Below are 20,861 nucleotides of genomic sequence, written 5' to 3'. Positions count from 1 at the left end.
TGAAGTTGGAAGGGTTAAACCCCCCCCCCCCCGTCTCCCCTCCCGGAGATTAAATACCTCCAAATGAACGCAACGGGAGCCCCGGCAGAGCCGGAGCGCCGCGATTTGGAATCCTGCCCGGATTCCCCCGGATACAATGTTGCCAGTGAGTGTAGCATGTCAATATCGCGTGACGTGGCGGCTGGCCATTGGCCGGCGGTGATGTCATTCCAGCAGATCCGGGTACCTCGCCCTCTCTCTCCGCTCTCTCTCACGGGTTCTGTCCCCCCTCCCCTCCTCTCGTTTTTTATTTCGTTTTTTTTTGCGCAATTGCCCCCCTCCAGTCGAGGGCCTGGGCTGAACAAACGCCTGCGTTTACTTCAGGAAGGAGGGAAGGCAAAAGATAAAAAGGGGAGGGGAGAGGGTTGTTTTTGCAAACCGCCCAATTCCCACCCACTTCCTTAATCTTGTTGCAAATTTTTCCCCCCCCAGCAATTTAAAATTCCCTTTTTAAAGCTCCCTGTGTGATTTGAATTATAAATACATTTCGCAGTCTGTAAGGCTGTTATTTGCGGAGCCGCGGAGTCCCCGGGGAGGGGGAAGAAGGGGTTTTAATTATTTTTTTTTGAAGCATTAAAACGAGCGTACAGGGATTTTTTAGGATTGGAAATGGCTGTTCCTAGGAGCGAGGCTACACCAGTGTAATCCGGAGCAGAGGCGGAGAGGGTGAGTAGACGGAGGATTTTGGAAAGGAGGTCGCGGGAGAGGGAGTTCTCCCGTAGTTCTGGGCTCCTGAAGGCCAGCTTGGCTCTGTACCTGCTCCCTCCCCCTCTCCCAGCCTCGGCAGATTTTTCCAGACCCTGTCCCCTTCTGGCCCGGCAGCTAGATAGCGCTTCATCGCGGTAATTGCTCGTGGGAGCGATCATTAAGGGATTTCACCCCCGCCCCCCGCCGTCCCATTCCGGTTTCCACCGGTTGGAGGAAGAAATGGACAAATACCTTCCCCTCTCGTCCCCGTTCCCCTCCCGTTTTCCTTCTTTCCTCTCTCCTCGAGGATCGACCATAGTATCTGGTGTCAAGGGGTAACCCTGGATTGTGGGGAACTGTGGAGGGGTTGAGGGGGGAACAGAAATCTTCCCCGTTGAGCATCTGGCCCAGGGAGAGGAAAGTTGGTGGAGGTGCTGGGGGCTGGGGGGGTCTCGTCTCCGGCTGGCCCGCTGGACGGGAAGCCTAATCCTCCCCTGTAATTTCAACCCCGTGTGTCTGTTAGACAGATAGAGTGTGTGTATGCATTCAAGAATGTGTATGTAGCTATGTATCACATGACGTGCGTGTGTTTTTAAAAATTAGCCTTGTCACACGTATATCAAAATGTGCAGGCAAATGTGTTACTTTTGGCGTTAAAGACCAACGACAGTTGGCGGGATGTGCTGGGGGGCAGCCCGAAAGTGTCCCGCTAAGCATCTCCACAGTTTACTGACTCTACTGGGTGCGTCTCCGGGCTGTGGGAGGAAACTGGAGCACCTGGAGGAAACCCACGCGGTCACGGGGAGGGAGCGTACAAACTTCTCACTGTGTGTGTGTGTGTGTGTGTGTATCTTCAAATTGCTGTCTGTCTCTCCCCTAACTCCTGGAACTAGGTATTGGGGTTTAAACCGTTGCTGGTGACACCCGCGGTCTGCCCCCCTCCCCCAGCGCAGTCACAGACTGTGTTGGTCGCTGATCCAAACAATGCCTTCCGCTAAATGCTGCAGGGCCTTTGCTGTCCCATCATTCATTCCACAGGGGCGAGGGGGGTTTCTTGTTTCGTGGGTGTCTGTGAAGAGTAAGAATTTCGGGTTGTATACTCTCTGATATTAAATGGAGCCCGAATCCTAATTGTTTCAATGCACACGTGGCCAACATCGCTAATCTCGTTGGCCTTTGGAACACCTCAGGAAGTGAGGCTGGTGGGGCGTGGGGTGGGAGAGAGGGTGGAGCTGGAATTCTGTAAAACTGGTGTAGGGTTTTGACGGGGGGGGCACGGAGAGGATGCTTGGACGTGAGGATGGGAACTATGACCGGGAGAGGGTCTCTGGGCCATCCACTGGGAGATTTGGAAGAATCGGAATCCGATTTCATATCACCGGATTGAGTCATGAGAGTTGTTAACTTTGCACAGCAGTACGTAACAATAGAGAAAAAAACACTAATTATAGTAAGTATCTATGTTAGGTCATTAAATTAAGTAGGGCAAAAATAGTAATACCCAAAAAAATGCAGAGGTGGTGTTCATGGGATAAATGTCCATTCAGAAATCAGATGGCGGAGGGGAAGAGGCTGTTCCTGAATCGTTGAGTGTGTGTCTTCAGGTTCCTGTACCTCCTCCCTGATGGTAGCAATGAGAAGAGGGCATGTCCTGGGTGATGGGGGTCCGTAATGATGGATGCTGCCTTTCTGAGGCATCGCTCCTTGAAGATGTCCTGGATACTACGGAGGCCGGTGCCCGTGACGGAGCTGACTGAGTTTACAACTCCCTGCAGCTTATTTCGGTCCTGTGCAGTAGCCCCTCCATACCAGACAGTGATGCAGCCTGTCAGAATGCTCTCCATGGTACAACAATAGAAGTTTTTGAGTGTATTTGTTGACATGCCAAATCCCTTCAAACTCCTAATGAAGTATAGCCGCTGTCTTGCCTTCTTTATAACTACTTCAATATGTCGGGACCGGGTTAGATCCTCAGAGATCTTGACACCCAGGAACTTGAAACTGCTCACTCTCTCCACTTCTGATCCCTCTGTGAGGATTGGTATGTGTTCCTTCGTCTTACCTTTCCTGAAGTCCACAATCAGCTCTTTGGTCTTGCTGATGCTGAGTGCAGAGTTGTTGCTACGGCACCACTCCACTCCACGAGCTGGTAGATCTCGCTCCCTTACGCCCTCTCGTCACCACCTGGGAATCTGCCAGCAGTGGTGTGTTGTCAGCAAATTTATAGATGGCATCTGAGCTGTGCCGAGCTCAAAGGAACACATCCTGGGATGAAAGGAATGAGCCTTCGGACAAAATCCCAGTGGAGGTAGAAGTGGGCTTGAAGCCTTTTCACTGTACCTCAGTACATATAATAACAATAATCTGATTCCAATCCCCGAGTAATTATGCCATGGACAGTCCCAATCCCGGGTTGGCCACCGGGGCTAGAAACCTCATCCCATTAAGATTCAGAGCTACGAAAGGCTAACAGAAGCTCCAAAGACCTCACCCCTGGGAGAAGAAGGATCTTTGAAGTCGGGCTACACCAGTGGGCAACTTGAAGGACTATCGTATACAACCTGAAATTCTTACTCTTCACAGACTTCCACGAAACGGAGAGGAAAAAAAAACCAAGGAATGAATGACAGAGAAATGTTAGGAACCCTGACTCCCACCTCCCACACACAAGCAGCAACAAAGCATCAACCCTCCCATCTCCCCGAACCCCAACTTGTTCCAGCAAAAAGCCTCAACCCACCACCCACCAAGCAACAGCAAAGCCCCCAGACACCACAGTCTAGAGTCTGTCAAAAACCACTGCCCATCCCAACCCTTTGAAGACTCTCACTGTAAGACCACAAGACACAGGAGCAGAATTGGGCCATTTGGCCCATTGAGTTTGCTCCCCCATTTCATCATGGCTGATCCATTTTCGCTCTCAGCCCCAATCTCCTGCCTTCTCCCCGTATCCCTTCATGCCCTGACCAGTCAAGAACCTATCAACCTCTGCCTTAAATATACCCAATGATTTGGCCTCTCCATCTGCCTGTAGCAACGAATTCCACAGATTCAGCACTCGCTGGCTAAAGAAATTCCTCCTCGTCTCCATTCTAAAAGGGTGTCCCTCTATTCTGAGGCTGTGTCCTCTGATCCCAGACTCCCCCACCATAGGAAACATCCTCTCCACATCCACTCTACCTGTGCCCTCTGGTCCTAGGCTCCCCACTATAGGAAACATCCTCTCCACGTCCTAGACTCCCCACTATAGGAAACATCTTCTCCATGTCCACTCTATCTGTGTCCACTGGTCCTGGACTCCCCCACTATAGGAAACATCCTCTCCACATCCACTCTATCTGTGTCCTCTGGTCCTAGACTCCCCACTATAGGAAACATCTTCTCCACTTCCTAGACTCCCCACTATAGGAAACATCCTCTCCACATCCACTCTATCTGTGTCCTCTGGTCCTAGACTTCCCCACTACAGGAAACATCCTCTCAACATCCACTCTATCTGTGTCCTCTGGTCCTAGACTCCCCCACTACAGGAAACATCCTCTCCACATCCACTCTATCTGTGCCCTCTGGACCTAGACTCTCCCACCATAGGAAACATCCTCTCCACATCCACTCTATCTGTGCCTTCTGGTCCTAGACTCCCCCACTATAGGAAACATCCTCTTCACATCCACTCTATCTGTGTCCTCTGGTCCTAGACTCCCCCACTATAGGAAACATCCTCTCCACATCCACTCTATCGAGGCCTTTCACCATTCGATAGGTTTCAATGAGGTCCCCTCCTCATTGTTCTGAATTCCAGTGAATGCAGGCCCAGAACCTGTATGAGGTGGGGGGAGATATCGACTCTGCCACAGTGAGTTGGGAGGGGGGCCAACAGCTCGCTGTTTCGATGTCACACTCTGAAACGTTGCTTATTTTGTTTCCCCCAACTCGAGAATCAGCAGCCCCTTTCTCGCCATCGAGCAGTCACTCGAGGGCGGAGGCCTCCTGCCATGTCTCCGTACCACTAGCTGGCCTCCCCGTTAGTGAATGTGTGTCTTCAGGCTCCTGTACCTCCTCCCTGAGGGTAGAGATGAGGAGAGGGCATGTCCTGGGTGATGGATGCTGTCTCCTTGAGGCCCCAACTTTGAAAGACACCTGGAGGGTGGGGAGGGTTGGGACTGTGTTGGAGCCTACGACCCTCTGTGGCCTGGTTCTGATCTTGTGCATTGGAGGCACAGACCAAGAGCTGGTAAAGGGGACTTGAGTAGATGGCCAGTACAGATAGAATGGGCCGAGTGGCCTGTTGGTGGGCAGATAACCAGAGCACATGGCAAAGATCAAAAACCGGAAGACCGCCATGTCTGCCGAGTGGTAGTAACAATCTCTACCTCGCTGATAATCAACTCTGGCGCACCTCAGGGATGTGTAGTTGGCCCACTCTCCGCGGCCGCGTCTGTGGGGCTGGGCACTGCTCAAATACCATCTGTAAATTTGCTGACCATACAACCAGTGTCGGCAGATTCTCAGGTGGTGAGGAGAGGGCGTGCAGGAGCGAGATACACCAGCTGGTGGAGTGGTGTCGCAGCAACAACCTGGCACTCAGCGTCAGTAAGACCAAAGAGCTGATTGTGGACTTCAGAAAGTCAAGGGAACACATACCAATCCTCATGGAGGGATCAGAAGTGGAGAGAGTGAGCAGTTTCGAGTTCCTGGGTGTCAAGATCTCTGAGGATCTAACCTGGTCCCAACATCCCGATGCAGTTACAAAGAAGGCCCGACAGTGGCTATACTTAAGTAGGAGTTTGAGGAGATTTGGTTTGTCACCAAAGACACCTGACAAATTTCTACAGATGTACCATGGAGAGCATTCTGACTGGCTGCACCACCGTCTGATATGGGGCGGGGGGGGGGGGGGAACGGGAGGCTACTGCACAGGGTCGAAGTAAACTGCAGAGAGTTGTAAACTCAGTCAGCTCCATCATTGGCACCGGCCTCCGCCGTATCCAGGACATCTTCAAGGAGCGATGCCTCAGAAAGGCAGCGTCCATCATTACGGACCCCCATCATCCAGGACATGCCCTCTTCTCATTGCTACCATCAGGGAGGAGGTACAGGAGCCTGAAGACACACACTCAACGATTCAGGAACAGCTTCTTCCCCTCTGCCATCCGATTTCTGAATGGACATTGAACCCGTGAACGCTGCCCACTACTTTTTCCATTTCTGTTTTTGCACTACTTAATTTAACTATTTTGAAAATGTGTGTGTGTGTGTGTATGTATATAGACACTTTAATCCAGTTTTTTCTGTACTCTTTATGTATTGCAATCTACTGCTGTCGCAAAGTTGACAAATTCCATGACATGCCAGTGATACGCAGCCGGGTTCTGTTTCAAAAAAAAACCTGCAGATGCCGTTAGTCCAAAACGAAACCAGAGAACACGGAGTGGAAGAGGGAAATAAAACTGGGTGAGGCAGCATCTGTGCAGAGGGAAACGGGGTCAGTGTTTTAGGTCACAGACTCCTGAGGTTGCTCCTGATCACCTGTGGTTGAATTATTGGATTTTGTAACAGTCTTGCATAAGATACCACACCAGAAGTTGTTAACAAGCACACTAGTGATTGGTCAATATCATCATGTGCCTTGTCATATGACAGCATCATTATGTGCAGTGTCGTATGATATCATCATCATGTGACGTGGGGCGATCATGGTCTTTCCATTACCATGATTGTTCTTGGCAGTGTTTTTTCTGCAGAAGTGGTTTGCCATTTGTTGTCTTCTGGGCAGTGTCTTTACAAGGAGCTGGGAACCGAAGTGACAAGGTTGAGGATGAGGTAGTTGGTTTACAAACAGAGGCAATGTGTAGTGAGACTGCTAGCAAGGAGAGGCTGTTGATTTTGCAGTCGACAGGGTGAGTTGTAGCATAAAAGGTGGACAAAATCAAGAAGGGTGAATGGGGGTCTGAAGATGTTAATACTGGAATGTGTGCAGTATACAGGATATGGGAGATGAACTTTCTGCACAGTTACAGATTGGCAGGTATGGTGTGGGCATCACTGAATCGTGGCTGAAAGAAGATTATAGCTGGGAGCTTAATGTCCAAAGATGCACATTGTATTGAGATGACAGGCAGGTAGGCGGTTGGGCATGGTGTCAGTAGCTTCTCTGCTGTCAGTCATTTAAGTCCCGGGTGGAGACTTAGGAATACTGTCACACTCAGATGGGGAAGGATTCTTCATTGCTGTTCCTGTAACAATTTTGTTTGACTGGCCCGGGAGTGTTAGTCCTGAACCTGCCAGACTGGTGGACCAGTCTTAGACTGGCTTCTACCCTTTGACCCTGTTTGGTGTGGGTGACCCTACCAACACAGAATAGTACAGCACAGTACAGGCCCTTCGGCCCATAATGTTGTGCAGACCATCAAACCCTGCCTCCCATATACCCCCCCCCACCTTAAATTCCTCCATATACCTGTCTAGCAGTCTCTTAAACTTCACGAATGTATCTGCCTCCACCACTGACTCAGGCAGTGCATTCCACGCACCAACCACTCTCTGAGTAAAAAACCTTCCTCTAATATCCCCCTTGAACTTCCCACCCCTTACCTTAAAGCCATGTCCTCTTGTATTGAGCAGTGGTGCCCTGGGGAAGAGCCGCTGGTTATCCACTCTATCTATTCCTCTTATTATCTTGTACACCTCTATCATGTCTCCTCTCATCCTCCTCCCCTCCAAAGAGTAAAGCCCTAGCTCCCTTAATCTCCGATCATAATGCATACTCTCTAAACCAGGCAGCATCCTGGTAAATCTCCTCTGTACCCTTTCCAATGCTTCCACATCCTTCCTATAGTGAGGCGACCAGAACTGGACACAGTACTCCAAGTGTGGCCTAACCAGAGTTTTATAGAGCTGCATCATTACCTCGCGACTCTTAAGTCCCTCGACTTATGAAAGCTAACACCCCACAAGCTTTCTTAACTCCCCTATCAAGAGCCAAAGCACAAAGTCCTGACTCCAGCCAGCACAGCTCTCTGGGTAACTGAGGCAGGCAAGCCTCCAAACCCTACGACAAGGCTGTTGTCCACTTGGAGTGTAATTCATTGTACCCCTTAATTAATAAATAAAATCCAAAGACTTTTCGATTTTCATGCTCGGTATTCAAAGTATGCAGATTACAAAAAATTATCTGAAGTTTTGGCATTTTAAAGGCTTTTTTTTTAAAAAAAGGTAATTCCTGCTCAGGACAATGGTCAGCCCGCACAGCTGTAAAAAAAAAAATGAGAGCGATTGTTGCTTCTCATCTCTGTACTAAAGGGATGTTCCTGGGCTCCACAAACTCTCGGTTAAAGGCTCCTCAGCATAACAAAGGTGGGAACTGCTGCTCTGCTCTGAGGCTGTGCCCACTGGTCGGAGACGTACCCACTCTAAGGAGCATCTCCTCTACGTCTGCTCTGTCCAGACCTTTCAATATTCATTAGGTTTTAATGAGATTCTCTCTCTCATCCCCCCCATCATTCCTGTAAACTCCACCCAGTCCAAAGCCATCAGACGCTCCTCATGCATTAACCCTTTCATTACCAACATCGTTACAGTGGGCCTCCTCCGGACCCTCTCCAAGGCCAGCGCATCCTTTCTTAGGACGGTTCACAAAGCTCCCAAGTGTGGTCTGACCAGTGCCAGCGTTACATCCTTGCTTTTCATTCTGGCCCTCTTGAAGCGAATGCTAGCTTGCCGTCCTCACCGCGGACTCAACCTGCAAGTTAACCTTCAGGGAATCCTGCACGAGCGCGCCCAAATCCCTTTGCACCTGTGATTCCCGAATGTTGCCTCCCGTTTCGGAAGTAGTCTCTGCCTTTATTCCTTCTGCCAAAGTGCACGACCAAACACTGTATCCCATCTGCTACTTGTTTGCTCATTCTCCCAATTTCTCGTAAGTCTTTCTGCAGACTCTCTTCGCCCTCAATGCGAACAAACTTTGTATCGTTCTCAAGCTTGAACAAAAAGCCATCGATTCTGTCATTCAAGTCATTGACATATAATGTGAAAAGAAGTGGTCCCAACTCCTGCAGAGCTCCATGAGTGTTACACAGGAGGTTTCGAGGGGAACTCAGGGTATTTACAAATGTCCCGGGGAGGGTCCTGGTACTTACAGGGGGTCCCAGGGGGTGTGTTGGTACTGTTATTGCTGAATGCCCCTTCTCTCCTGTGACACGTTGCAGGTGGGATCGAGATGGGGGCCTTCCTGGACCGCCCGAAGACGGAGAAGCTGAACGAGCGCGGGGAGGGGAACGGACTGCGCTACGGGCTGTGCAGTATGCAGGGCTGGCGAGTGGACATGGAGGACGCCCACTCAGCCATGCCCGAGCTGGGCGACCGGCTGAAGAACTGGTCCTTCTTCGCCATCTACGACGGGCACGCGGGCTCGGGCGTGGCCCGCTACTGCGCCCAGCACCTCCTGCACCACATCACCGGCAGCCGCGAGTTCACAGGTGGGAGACAGTGACCCCCCCCCCCCCCCTCCACGGTCCTTACTCTCCCTCCCATGCGCTCCTCTCGTCCCTCTTCCCTCCAAAACGCCTCCTGCATCTCCATTGCCTCGAGCCCCCCCCCACCTGCCGTTAAACGGCAGACTCCCTCCGCTTGTCAAACCCCCGTTGAGTGTCCCTCCGGCTCTAGTCCTGCGAGGTTGCTTCTCGCCTCCCTCCTCCCCGGATTTCTGTGCTCTCCCCTCAGGTGCGTTGGGCCCTGACCGTACGTATATACAACCAAACAAAACCATGTTCCTCCGGAGCGCAGAGCACCCATGAAGCACATGTAGAAAACACAGAAAATAGGTGTAGGAGTAGGCCATTCGGCCCTTTGAGCCGGCACCACCATTCAGTATGATCATGGCTGATCATCCAACTCAGAACCCTGTACCTGCCTTCTCTCCATACCCCCTGATCCCTTTAGCCACAAGGGCCATATCTAACTCCCTCCTAAATATAGCCAATGAACTGGGCCTCAACTGTTTCCTGTGGCAGAGAATTCCACAGATTCACCACTCTCTGTGTGAAGAAGTTTTTCCTAATCTCAGTCCTAAAAGGCTTCCCCTTTATCCTCAAACTGTGACCCCTTGTTCTGGACTTCCCCAACATCGGGAACAATCTTCCTGCATCTAGCCTGTCCAATCCCTTTAGGATTTTATATGTTTCAATCAGATCCCCCCTCAATCTTCTAAATTCCAGAGAGTATAAGCCTAGTCGATCCAGTCTTTCATCATATGAAAGTCCTGCCATCCCAGGAATCAATCTGACATACACACACTGCGCAAATTGAAATACCTCCACAAATCAGATTATGAATTTTTAACTGAAAACACAAGTAGCGGGTAGGACAGACGAGCGATAAGCAGCTCTCTGTCCCAGTGACGAGACCTCAACCCACCCAGCCCGCCTATCGCTGATCTTCGCTCTTCTCCAGGGCTGTTGGAGGGGCGCCTGGACACGCCGGCTGCAGTGGAGAGCGTGCGCCGCGCCATCCGGTACCGGATTCCTGAACATCGACGAGCGGATGCGCAGCGGACTCGGCGCTGGCCGACAACGACATGGACCGGAGCGGCTCCACGGCGGGTGGCCCTGCTGGTCTCCCCCCACCCACGTCTACCTCATCAACTGCGGGGGACTCGAGGGGCGTGCTACAGCGGGGCAGCTCCGAGCACTTCTGCACCGAGGACCACAAGCCCTGCAACCCGCGCGAGAAGGAGAGGATCCAGCGGGGCGGGGGGCAGCGGTCATGGTGCAGCGCGTGAACGGCTCGCTGGCCGTCTCCCGCGCCCTGGGCGACTACGACTACAAGTGCGTCGACGGCAAGGGTCCCCACCGAGCAGCTGGTGTCGCCCGAGCCGGAGGTGATGGTGATCGAGCGCTCCAGCCGCAGACGAGTTCGCCGTGCTGGCCTGCGACGGCATCTGGACGTCATGACCAACGAGGAGCTGTGCGCCTTCGTCCGGTCCGGCGCTCGAGATCACCGACAACCTGGAGCTCATCTGTAACATGGTGGCGGACACCCTGCCTGTACAAGGTGAGCGGGCGGGTTTTTGCTTGCCACGCCGCGCTAGAGGTCTGTGAGTCAAAGATCCCCCGCCAAAGCTGGTACCGGTTAGCGGGCGGCCAGGTGGCGTAGCGGTTATCACAGTGCCAGTGGCAGCCCGGGTCCAATTCCCCACCGCGGCCTGTGATGAGTTTGCACGCTGTCCTGCGGACCGCGCGGGTTTCCCCCAGGCGCTCCAGTTTCCTCCCACAGTACAAAGGGGTGGAGTGGGTGCGTTGTGGGCGTGCCGTGTTGGCACACGTGCGGGCTGCCCCCCTCCCCCCCCAGCACATTCTCAGCCCCTGTGGGTCACTGGTGCGAATCGACGCACTTCACTGCATTCGACCCGTGTCCCCCTAGACCAGGGGTTTCCAAACTGGGGTCTACAGACCCCCTTGGTTAATGGGTTTTGGTTTGTGGCATTAAAACAAAAAGTTCGGGAAACCCCTGCTTTAAACTTCTCCTATCCACGTACCTGTCCAATTATTCCTCCGGATAAGTGCTTCTTAAATGATACTATCGTATCTGTCTCAACCACTTCCTCTGACAGTTGGTTCCAGATGCCGACCACTAGTTGACATTTAAAACTTCGATAGACTTCTGTAGATGTGCCGGGGAGAGTGTGTTGACTGGCTTGCCTCACTGGATGGAAACATCGATGCCCTCAAACGGCAAATCCTACAAAAGGTGGTGGGTACGGCCCAGTCTACCACGGGTAAATCCCTCCCCACCACTGAGCACATCTACACGGAGCGTTGTCGCAGGAAAGCAGCACCCATCATCAGAGACCCCCCACCACCCAGTCCACGCTCTCTTCTCACTGCTACCATCAGGTAGAAGGTACAAGAGCCTCAGGACTCGCACCACCAGGTTCAGGAACAGTTACTACCCCTCAACCATCAGGCTCTTGGACAAAAGGGGATAACTTCACTCATTGAGATGCTCCCACAACCAATGATCTCACTTTAAGGACTCTTTATCTCCTGTTCTCGTTATTTATTGCTAATTATTTATATTTGCATTTGCACGGTCCTGTTGTCTTCTGCATTCTTTCATTGATGCTGTTATAGTTACAATAGATTTGCTGAGTATGCCCTCAGGAAAATGAATCTTGGGGTTGTTTATGGTGACATATATGTACTTTGGTAATAAAATTTACTTTGGACTTTGAACCCTCTAGGTGCAGAAGTTGCCCCTTAGGCTCTTATTAAATCTCTTCCCCCTCACCTCAAATCTGTGTCCTCTATTTGGTGATTCTCTAATCCTGGGAAAAACACTGCGTGTATTCACCCTATCTGTATCCCTCATGGTTCTACACACCTCTATAAGGTCACCCCTCAGTCTCTCCTGTGCTCCAAGGTAATAAAGTCCTAGCCTGCCCAGCCTCTCTCCATAACTCAGTCCTGGCCACACCCTCGTAAAACTCCTCTCCACTCTCTCCAGCTCAGCGGCATTTTTTCCTTTGGCAGGGCGGCCGAGACGGAACGCGATACTCCAAACGTGGCCTGGCCAACGTCTAGCTGGCACCAACCTGGTGTCTGAGCTCCTGTACTCGGTGCCCCGGCCGGTGAAGGCCAGGTGGCAAATGACCCCTTCTCTGCCCTGTCTGGTGGCCCGGCTTTCAGGGTACCATGTCCCTGTGCCCCGAGGTCCCTCTGTTCCACTGCACTCCCCAAGGACAGTCAGACACCTCCAGGGGAGGATATGGGTGCCTCAGAGATCAGCCGAGCACAGTGCAGCAGCAGTTCAAGGGGTTGAGTGGCCTGATTCGGCCCTTGTGTTGTGTGGCTCACGTTGTGAACACGCTGCTGACGCGGGGCCTGGTGCCGGTGGCGAGTTAACGCGGGATCCCCACCCTCTGACCCGCTCGCACGGCCCTGCTCCTGTTTGCCCATGATGGGGAACACTGGCACAGAAACAGGCCCTTCGGCCCCTCTGGTCCATGTTGACCCATTTAAACTGCCCACTGCCTGGACCGGAACCACAACTCTCCCGTCCGTGTACCCGTCCAAACTTCTATCAACTGTTGAGCCAAGCCTGTATTCACCACTTGCAACGGCAGCTGGATCTGCACTCACCCCCCCTCCGCCCCGAGTGAAGTTCCCCCGTTAGCGTTGCTAGCTCCAGGAGAGTTTGTAACACCGTAAAACGCAGGAGCAGAATTAGGGCCATTCAGACCGTCGGTTTCTTATCGCTCTCCACCCTGTTCTCCTGCCTTCTCCCCGTAACCTTTGACACCCTGACTAATCAAGAACCTATCAACCTCAGCTTCAAATATACCCAATGACCTGGCCTCCACAGCCGTCTCTGGCAATGAATTCCACAGATTCACCACTCTCCGGCTAAAGAAATTTCTCCTCATCTCTGTTCTAAATGGATGTGTCTCTATTCTGAGTCTGTGCCTTCTGGTTCTAGACTCCCCCACCATAGGAAACATCCTCTCCACATCCACTCTATCTGTGTCCTCTGGTCCTAGACTCCCCCACCATAGGAAACATCCTCTCCACATCCACTCTATCTGTGTCCTCTGGTCCTAGACTCCCCCACTATAGGAAGCATCCTCTCCACATCCACTCTATCTGTGTCCTCTGGTCCTAGACTCCCCCACTACAGGAAAGACCCTCTCCACATTCACTCTATCTGTGTCCTCTGGTCCTAGACTCCCCTACTATAGGAAACATCCTCTCCACATCCACCTTATCTGTGTCCTCTGGTCCTAGACTCCCCCACTATAGGAAACATCCTCTCCACATCCATCTTATCTGTGTCCTCTGGTCCTAGACTCCCCCACTATAGGAAACATCCTCTCCACATCCACTCTATCTGTGTCCTCTGGTCCTAGACTCCCCCACTATAGGAAACACCCTCTCCACATCCACTCTATCTGTGTCCTCTGGTCCTAGACTCCCCCACCATAGGAAGCATCCTCTCCACATCCACTCTATCTGTGTCCTCTGGTCCTAGACTCCCCCACCATAGGAAGCATCCTCTCCACATCCACTCTATCTGTGTCCTCAGGTCCTAGACTCCCCCACTATAGGAAACATCATCTCCACATCCACTCTATCTGTGTCCTCTGGTCCCAGATACCCCACTATAGGAAACATCCTCTCTACATCCACTCTATCTGTGCCCTCTGGTCCTAGACTCCCTCACTACAGGAAACACCCTCTCCACATCCACTCCATCTGTGCCCTCTGGTCCTAGACTCCCTCACTACAGGAAACACCCTCTCCACGTCCACTCTATCTGTGTCCTATGGTCCTAGACTCCCCCACTACAGGAAAGACCCTCTCCACATCCACTCTATCTGTGTCCTCTGGTCCTAGACTCCCCCACTATAGGAAACACCCTCTCCACATCCACTCTATCTGTGTCCTCTGGTCCTAGACTCCCCCACCATAGGAAGCATCCTCTCCACATCCACTCTATCTGTGTCCTCTGGTCCTAGACTCCCCACTATAGGAAGCATCCTCTCCACATCCACTCTATCTGTGTCCTCTGGTGCTAGATTCCCCACTATAGGAAAGATCCTCTCCATATCCACTCTATCTGTGTCCTCTGGTCCTAGACTCCCCCACTATAGGAAACATTCTCTCCATGTCCACTCTATCTAGGCCTTACATAGGCTTCAATGAGAATCCCTCCTCATTCTTCTAAACTCCGGTGAGGAAAGGCCCGGAGCCACCAAAACGCTCCTTGTATGTTAACCCTTTCATTCCCAGACTCATTCTCCTGAGCCGCCTCCGGACCGTCCCGAAGGCCAGCACATCTGTTCCTAGATAAAGGGCCCAAAACAGCCCTCAGTGTTCCAAGTGTGGTCTGACCGATGCCTTATAAAGCCTCAGTGTTCACATCCTGGTTTTGATGTCCTGTTGCTTGAACGTGGTGTTCTGAGCACAGGAAATTCTGCAGGTTGAGCAACACCCACAAAATGTCGAAATATTTGGCAGCCTGCAGCCCGGAGTGTCGACCGTTTATTCATTTCCTACCCTCGTGAGACGTGCTCTCTAATGCGAGGGGTAGACGATGGGGGGGGTGGGGGCAAGGGGTTTGTCTTGTTGCCTTGCAGAATCTCTTGCGCTCTGTAATCCAGGTAGATTGCCTCTGCACCCTCAGTAAAGCCTCCCCGGCCTTGCCCCAGTGAGGCAACCAGAACCGAAGAGTCTTCTCACCTCTTCCCCTCACCTTACCTATCTCCTCCCTCTGGTGTCCTTCCTCCTTCCCTTTCTCCCATGTTCCACTCTCCTCTCCTATCAGATCCCACCTCCTTCAGCTCGTTACCTCTTCCACCAATCACCTCCCAGCTTCTTGCTTTGTACCCTCTCCCAAACCCACCTGGCTGCACCTATCATCTTCCAGCTTGTCCTTCCTCTCCCTCCTTGTTCCAGCCTCTTCCCCCTTCCTTTCCGGCCCCGATGAAGGGTCTCGGCCCGAAACGTTGACCGTTTGTTCATTTCCAAAGACTCTGTCTGACCTGCTGAGTTCCCCCGGCATTTCGTGTGATGTTCTGACAACTCCCTTCAGAGTTCTGAATGGTACAGCCCAGAAACAGGTCCTTCAGCCCATCTAGTCTGTGCTGAACCCTTTTCTTAAGATTATTTAACACTCAGTCCTCTTATTGTCATTTAGAAATGCATACATGCATTAAGAAATGATACAATGTTTCTCTGGAGTGATATCACAGAAAAACAGGACAAACCAAAGACTAACACTGACAGAATCGCGTAATTATAACATATAGTTATAGCAGTGCAAAACAATACCATAATTTGATAAAGAACAGACCATGGGCACGGTAAAAAAAAAAGTCTCAAAGTCCCAAGTCGATCGACTCCTGAGTCCCCGATAGCAGGCTGCAAAAGGGAGAAACTCCCTGCCGTAAACCTCCAGGCACCGTCAACTTGCCGATGCCTTGGAAGCAGCCGACCACAGCCAACACTGAGTCCGTCCATCCGAAAACTCTGAGCCTCCGACCAGCCTCTCCGATACAGCCTCCGGAGCGCCATCCTCTGCCCAGCGCCTTTGACCTCGCCCTGGCCGCTGAAACAAGCAAAGCCGAGGATTTTGGGCCTTCTGCTCTGGAGATTCCGGTTACCACACAGTGGCAGCGAAGCAGCATTTCAGAAGTTTTCCAGATGTTCCTCCGTACTCCCACGTCCGTCTCCATCAAATCAAAATTGTGCACGGTCCCCTACTTGACAGATTACAGATGTCCTTCACCGGAGAGGCCGTGCGCGCTGTCGTCGCGCCGCCATCTTCTCCTCATTTAAACTGCTTGCTCCCATCAACCAGCACCAGGACTAAAGCCTTCCATAGCCCTGCCATCCATGGACATATCCAGACATTAAACGTTGAAATCGGGCTCACATGCCCCTCTTGAGTTTCTCACTCCCACCATCCTCTGAGTGAAGAAGTTATTCCCCTTAAACTTTTCACCTTTCACCCTTAACCCAATGACCTCTGGTTGTCGTCCCACCCAACCTCAGTGAAAAGGCCTGCTTGCATTTAGCTCGATCTATACCCTTGATAATTTTGTCTACCTCTATCAAATCTCCTCTCAATCTTTTAACGTTCCAAGGAATAAAGTCCGTACCTATTCAATCTTTCCTTATAACTCCAGTCCTCCAGACCCGGCAACATCCTTGTGAATTTGCTCTGCACTCTTGCAAACTTATTTACTCCTGGGTGACCACAACTGCACACAGCACTCTAAAACAGGCTTCATCATTCTGTTTCCATGCCTCACTGTTTTGTAGTAAACTTTTTGCCTTTGCTCGGCACTGCCACTGTGAGCAAACAGACGGGAATCGGAGGCCCTGAGGTAGGGTCTCGGCCTTTGACTGTTTATTCCTCTCCGTCGGTGACCCCTGACCGGCTGAGTGTTTTGTGTGTGTCAGTCAGAATTGGGTTTATTATCACTCGAGTCCAGCGCTGTGTAAAATTCTTGGGCACATACATATCACCAGGGTGCCTAAGACAACAGACAATAGACAACAGGTGCAGGAGTAGGCTATTTGGCCCTTCGAGCCAGCACCGCCATTCACTGTGATCCTGGCTGATCATCACTATCAGTATCCAGTTCCCGCCTTATCCTCATAACCTTTGATTCTGCTGTCTTTAAGAGCTCTATACATCTCTTTCCTGAAAGCATCCAGAGACTTGGCCTCCACTGCCTTCTGAGGCAGAGCATTCCACAGAACCATAATCCTCTGCGTGAAAAGGTTTTTCCTCAACTCCGTTCTAAATGGCCTACCCCTTATTCTTAAACTGTGGCCTCTGGTTCTGGACTCACCCATCAGCGGGAACATGCCTCCTGCCTCCAGTGTGTCCAATCCCTTAATATTCTTATATGTTTCAATAAGATCCCCTCTCAACCTTCTAAATTCCAGTGTATACAAGCCCAGTCGCTCCAATCTTTCGACATATGACAGCCCCGCCATCCTGGAAATTAACCTCGTGAACCTACGCTGCACTCCCTCAATAGCAAGAATGTCCTTCCTCAAATTTGGAGACCAAAACTGCACACAGTACTCCAGATGTGGTCTCACCAGGGCCCTGTACAACTGCAGAAGGACCTCTTTGCTCTTATACTCAATTCCCCTTGTTATGAAGGCCAGCATGCCATTAGCTTTCTTCACTGCCTGCTGTACTTGCATGCTTGCTTTCAGTGACTTTTGGGCAATGCTGAATTTGTCAACCTGGAGCAGAGATCGAGCTTGTAAATCTGGCGGGAACAAAGGATGTTGGGAATGGCGAGGGTGGATCGCCGTGGGAGGGGTGTGGGACAGGTGGGGGGGGGGGGCAGACACACCCGGCCCTGAGACAACCAGGCAAGGGGCATTTGATTCCCAAACAACTCGTTTATTGATCATTACAGAATGTCTCTCTGGTGCTTCCTGCTCCGTCCCCTCCTCCCCAACAATGATTCCCCTCTCCCTGCCCCCTTCCCACTCCCAGTCCACAACAGAGACCCAGATCAGAATCAGTTTATCATCACTCACACATGTCATGGAATTTGTGTTTTTTTTGTGGCAGCCCTTTGTCTTGGGCTCCCTGGACACATATATGCGCCTGAGACTCGGGCACAGGACTCCAGGTTGTGGCAGCAGTCCGGTGCAGCACATGAAATGTGCCGTAAATTATTCTGTTTCAAAAAGTAGTGCCAAAACAGTTCACGGGGTTCAATGCCTGTACAGAACTCTGATGGCAGAAGCCGTCTCAGAAACATTGAGTGTGTGTCTCCAGGTTCCTGTACCTCCTCCCCGGTGGCGGTTCAAGGTAAAAGTCATTATGAAAGTACGTGTAGATTTATTTTCCTGTGGGCATACTCAACAAATCTATAGAATAGTATCTACAATGAAAGATGGCCCAACTTGGGTGTTCAACCACAGTGCAAAGACAACAAACTGTGCAAATACAAAAAGAAAGAAATAATGATAAATAAATAAGCAATAAATATCGAGAACAGGAGATGAAGAGTCCTTGAAAGTTGTCCTAGGTTGTGGGAACAGTTCAGTGATGGGGTGAGTGGAGTTAACCCCTCTGGTTCAGGAGCCTGACGGTTGAGGGGTAATAACTGTTCCTGAACCTGGTGGTGTGGGGTCCTGAGGCTCCTGTACCTCCTGCCTGATGGTTGAGGGGTAATAACTGTTCCTGAACCTGGTGGTGTGGGACCTGAGGCTCCTGTACCTCCCTTCCTGATGGTTGAGGGGTAATAACTGTTCCTGAACCTGGTGGTGTGAACGTGAAGCTCCTGTACCTCCTTCCTGATGGTTGAGGGGTAATAACTGTTCCTGAACCTGGTGGTGTGAGACCTGGCGGCTCCTGTACCTCCTGCCTGATGGTTGAGGGGTAATAACTGTTCCTGAACCTGGTGGTGTGAGACCTGGGGCTCCTGTACCCTCCTGCCTGATGGTTGAGGGGTAATAAACTGTTCCTGAACCTGTGGTGTGGGACCTGGGGCTCCTGTAGCTCCTTCCTGATGGCAGCAGTGAGAAGAGAGTCTGTCCTGGGTGGTGGGGGTCCCTGATGACGGATGCTGCTTTCCTGTGACAACGTTTCGTGTCGATGTGCTCAGTAATGGGGAGGGCTTTACCCGTGATGGACTGGGCCGCATCCACGAGTTTTTTGTAGGATTTCCGTAACGAGACGGGGGTAAAGTCCTGGGGGTGGTGTGGCTTCTGAGAGGTGGGGCACTGCCTTCCTGAGGAGGTGGCCTCGATGACGGGGAGACTGGCGCCCACGCTGGGGCCGGCTGAGTTTCCAACTCTCTGCGGCTTTTCCCAATCCTGTGCCGTGGCCGGACAGTGATGTGGCCAGTCCCAACGCTCTCCAGGGCTCATCTGTGGAGAATTCAGTGACAGACCAGATCTCCTCAAACTCCTTGTGAAACGTAGCTGCTGTCTTTGTAATTGGCGCAGGATAGATCCGCTGGAACCTGAAACAGCTCCCCCTTTCTGGTTGTCAGATGGGGTCGTGGTGGGGGTTTGTGGAGAAACAGGGACTGACCGCAGGCTTCGCTTCGTTTTCCTCAGGGGAGCCCGCGATAACATGAGCATTGAGCTGGTCTGCTTCGAGAATGCAACCCAGGCCCTCGGAGGAGGCCAAACGGAGGGAAGCCGAGCTCGACGCCTACCTGAGGCACGGGTCAAAGGTCAGGAAGCATCCCCGCACGGCGGTCGGCCTGAACCCCTGCCCCCGGGCTCCTAGCACCACTCCCCTGACCTCAACACCCCCGCCCCCCCACCGACTTTTCCTGTCCTGTCCCTCCGGTACTCCGACTGTGGTGGGTTTAGCCTTGGGACCCCAGACCAGCGAGACGAGGGCACAGTGTGTCAAGCTGCTGTCCCTCAGCACCAGAGACCTGGGTTTCATCTCCCTCTGTCCCACTCCCCTTTCCCCCAAGCTCTGCCCCCCTCTCTCCCCTTTCCCCAAGCTCTGCCCCCCTCTCTCCCCTTTCCCCCAAGCTCTGCCCCCCTCTCTCCCCTTTCCCAAGCTCTGCCCCTCTCTCCCCTTTCCCCAAGCTCTGCCCCCCTCTCTCCCCTCTCCCCAAGCTCTGACCCCCTCTCTCCCCTTTCCCCAAGCTCTGCCCCCTCTCTCCCCTTTCCCAAGCTCTGCCCCCTCTCTCCCCTCTTCCCCAAGCTCTGCCCCCTCTCTCCCCCCTTTCCCCAAGCTCTGACCCCCTCTCTCCCCTTTCCCCAAGCTCTGCCCCCCTCTCTCCCCTCTCCCCAAGCTCTGCCCCCCTCTCTCCCTTCTCCCAAGCTCTGACCCCCTCTCTCCCCTTTCCCCAAGCTCTGCCCCCCCTCTCTCCCCTTTCCCCAAGCTCTGACCCCCTCTCTCCCCCTTTCCCCAGCTCTGACCCCCTCTCTCCCTTTCCCCAGCTCTGACCCCCTCTCTCCCCTTTCCCCAAGCTCTGACCCCCTCTCTCCCCTTTCCCCAAGCTCTGCCCCCCTCTCTTCCCCTTTCCCCAAGCTCTGACCCCCTCTCTCCCCTTTCCCAAGCTCTGACCCCCTCTCTCCCCTTTCCCCAAGCTCTGCCCCCCTCTCTCCCCTTTCCCCAAGCTCTGACCCTCCCCCTCCCCTCCCCCTTTCCCCAAGCTCTGACCCCCTCTCTCCCCTTTCCCCAAGCTCTGACCCCCTCTCTCCCCTTTCCCCAAGCTCTGACCCCCTCTCTCCCCCTTTCCCCAAGCTCTGACCCCCCTCTCTCCCCTTTCCCCAAGCTCTGACCCCCTCTCTCTCCCCTTTCCCCAAGCTCTGACCCCTCTCTCCCCTTCCCCAAGCTCTGACCCCCTCCTCTCCCTTTCCCCAAGCTCTGACCCCCTCTCCTTCAGCCGTCTCTCTCCCCAAGCTCTGACCCCCTCTCTCCCCTTCCCCAAGCTCTGACCCCCTCTCTCCCCTTCCCCAAGCTCTGACCCCCTCTCTCTCCCTTTCCCCAAGCTCTGACCCCCTCTCTCCCCTTTCCCCAAGCTCTGACCCCCTCTCTCCCCTTTCCCCAGCTCTGACCCCTCTCTCCCCTTTCCCAAGCTCTGACCCTCTCTCTCCCCTCTCTCCCTCTCTACCTCTCTCCCCTCTCTC

At 52.6% G+C, this 20,861-nt stretch overlaps 1 pseudogene; it reads left to right on the top strand.

Moving 5' to 3' along the window:
* Window positions 1–210: 210 nt before the first annotated feature.
* Window positions 211–20,861, top strand: part of LOC140188918 (protein phosphatase 1A-like) — a 206,188-nt pseudogene continuing 185,537 nt past the window's right edge.

Source organism: Mobula birostris, chromosome 28 (genome assembly GCF_030028105.1).
Source record: "Mobula birostris isolate sMobBir1 chromosome 28, sMobBir1.hap1, whole genome shotgun sequence".
In the NCBI taxonomy this organism is placed as follows: Eukaryota; Metazoa; Chordata; class Chondrichthyes; order Myliobatiformes; family Myliobatidae; genus Mobula; species Mobula birostris.
Note: the sequence above shows the minus strand (reverse complement) of the source record. Positions and strands in the feature narration are given on the sequence as shown.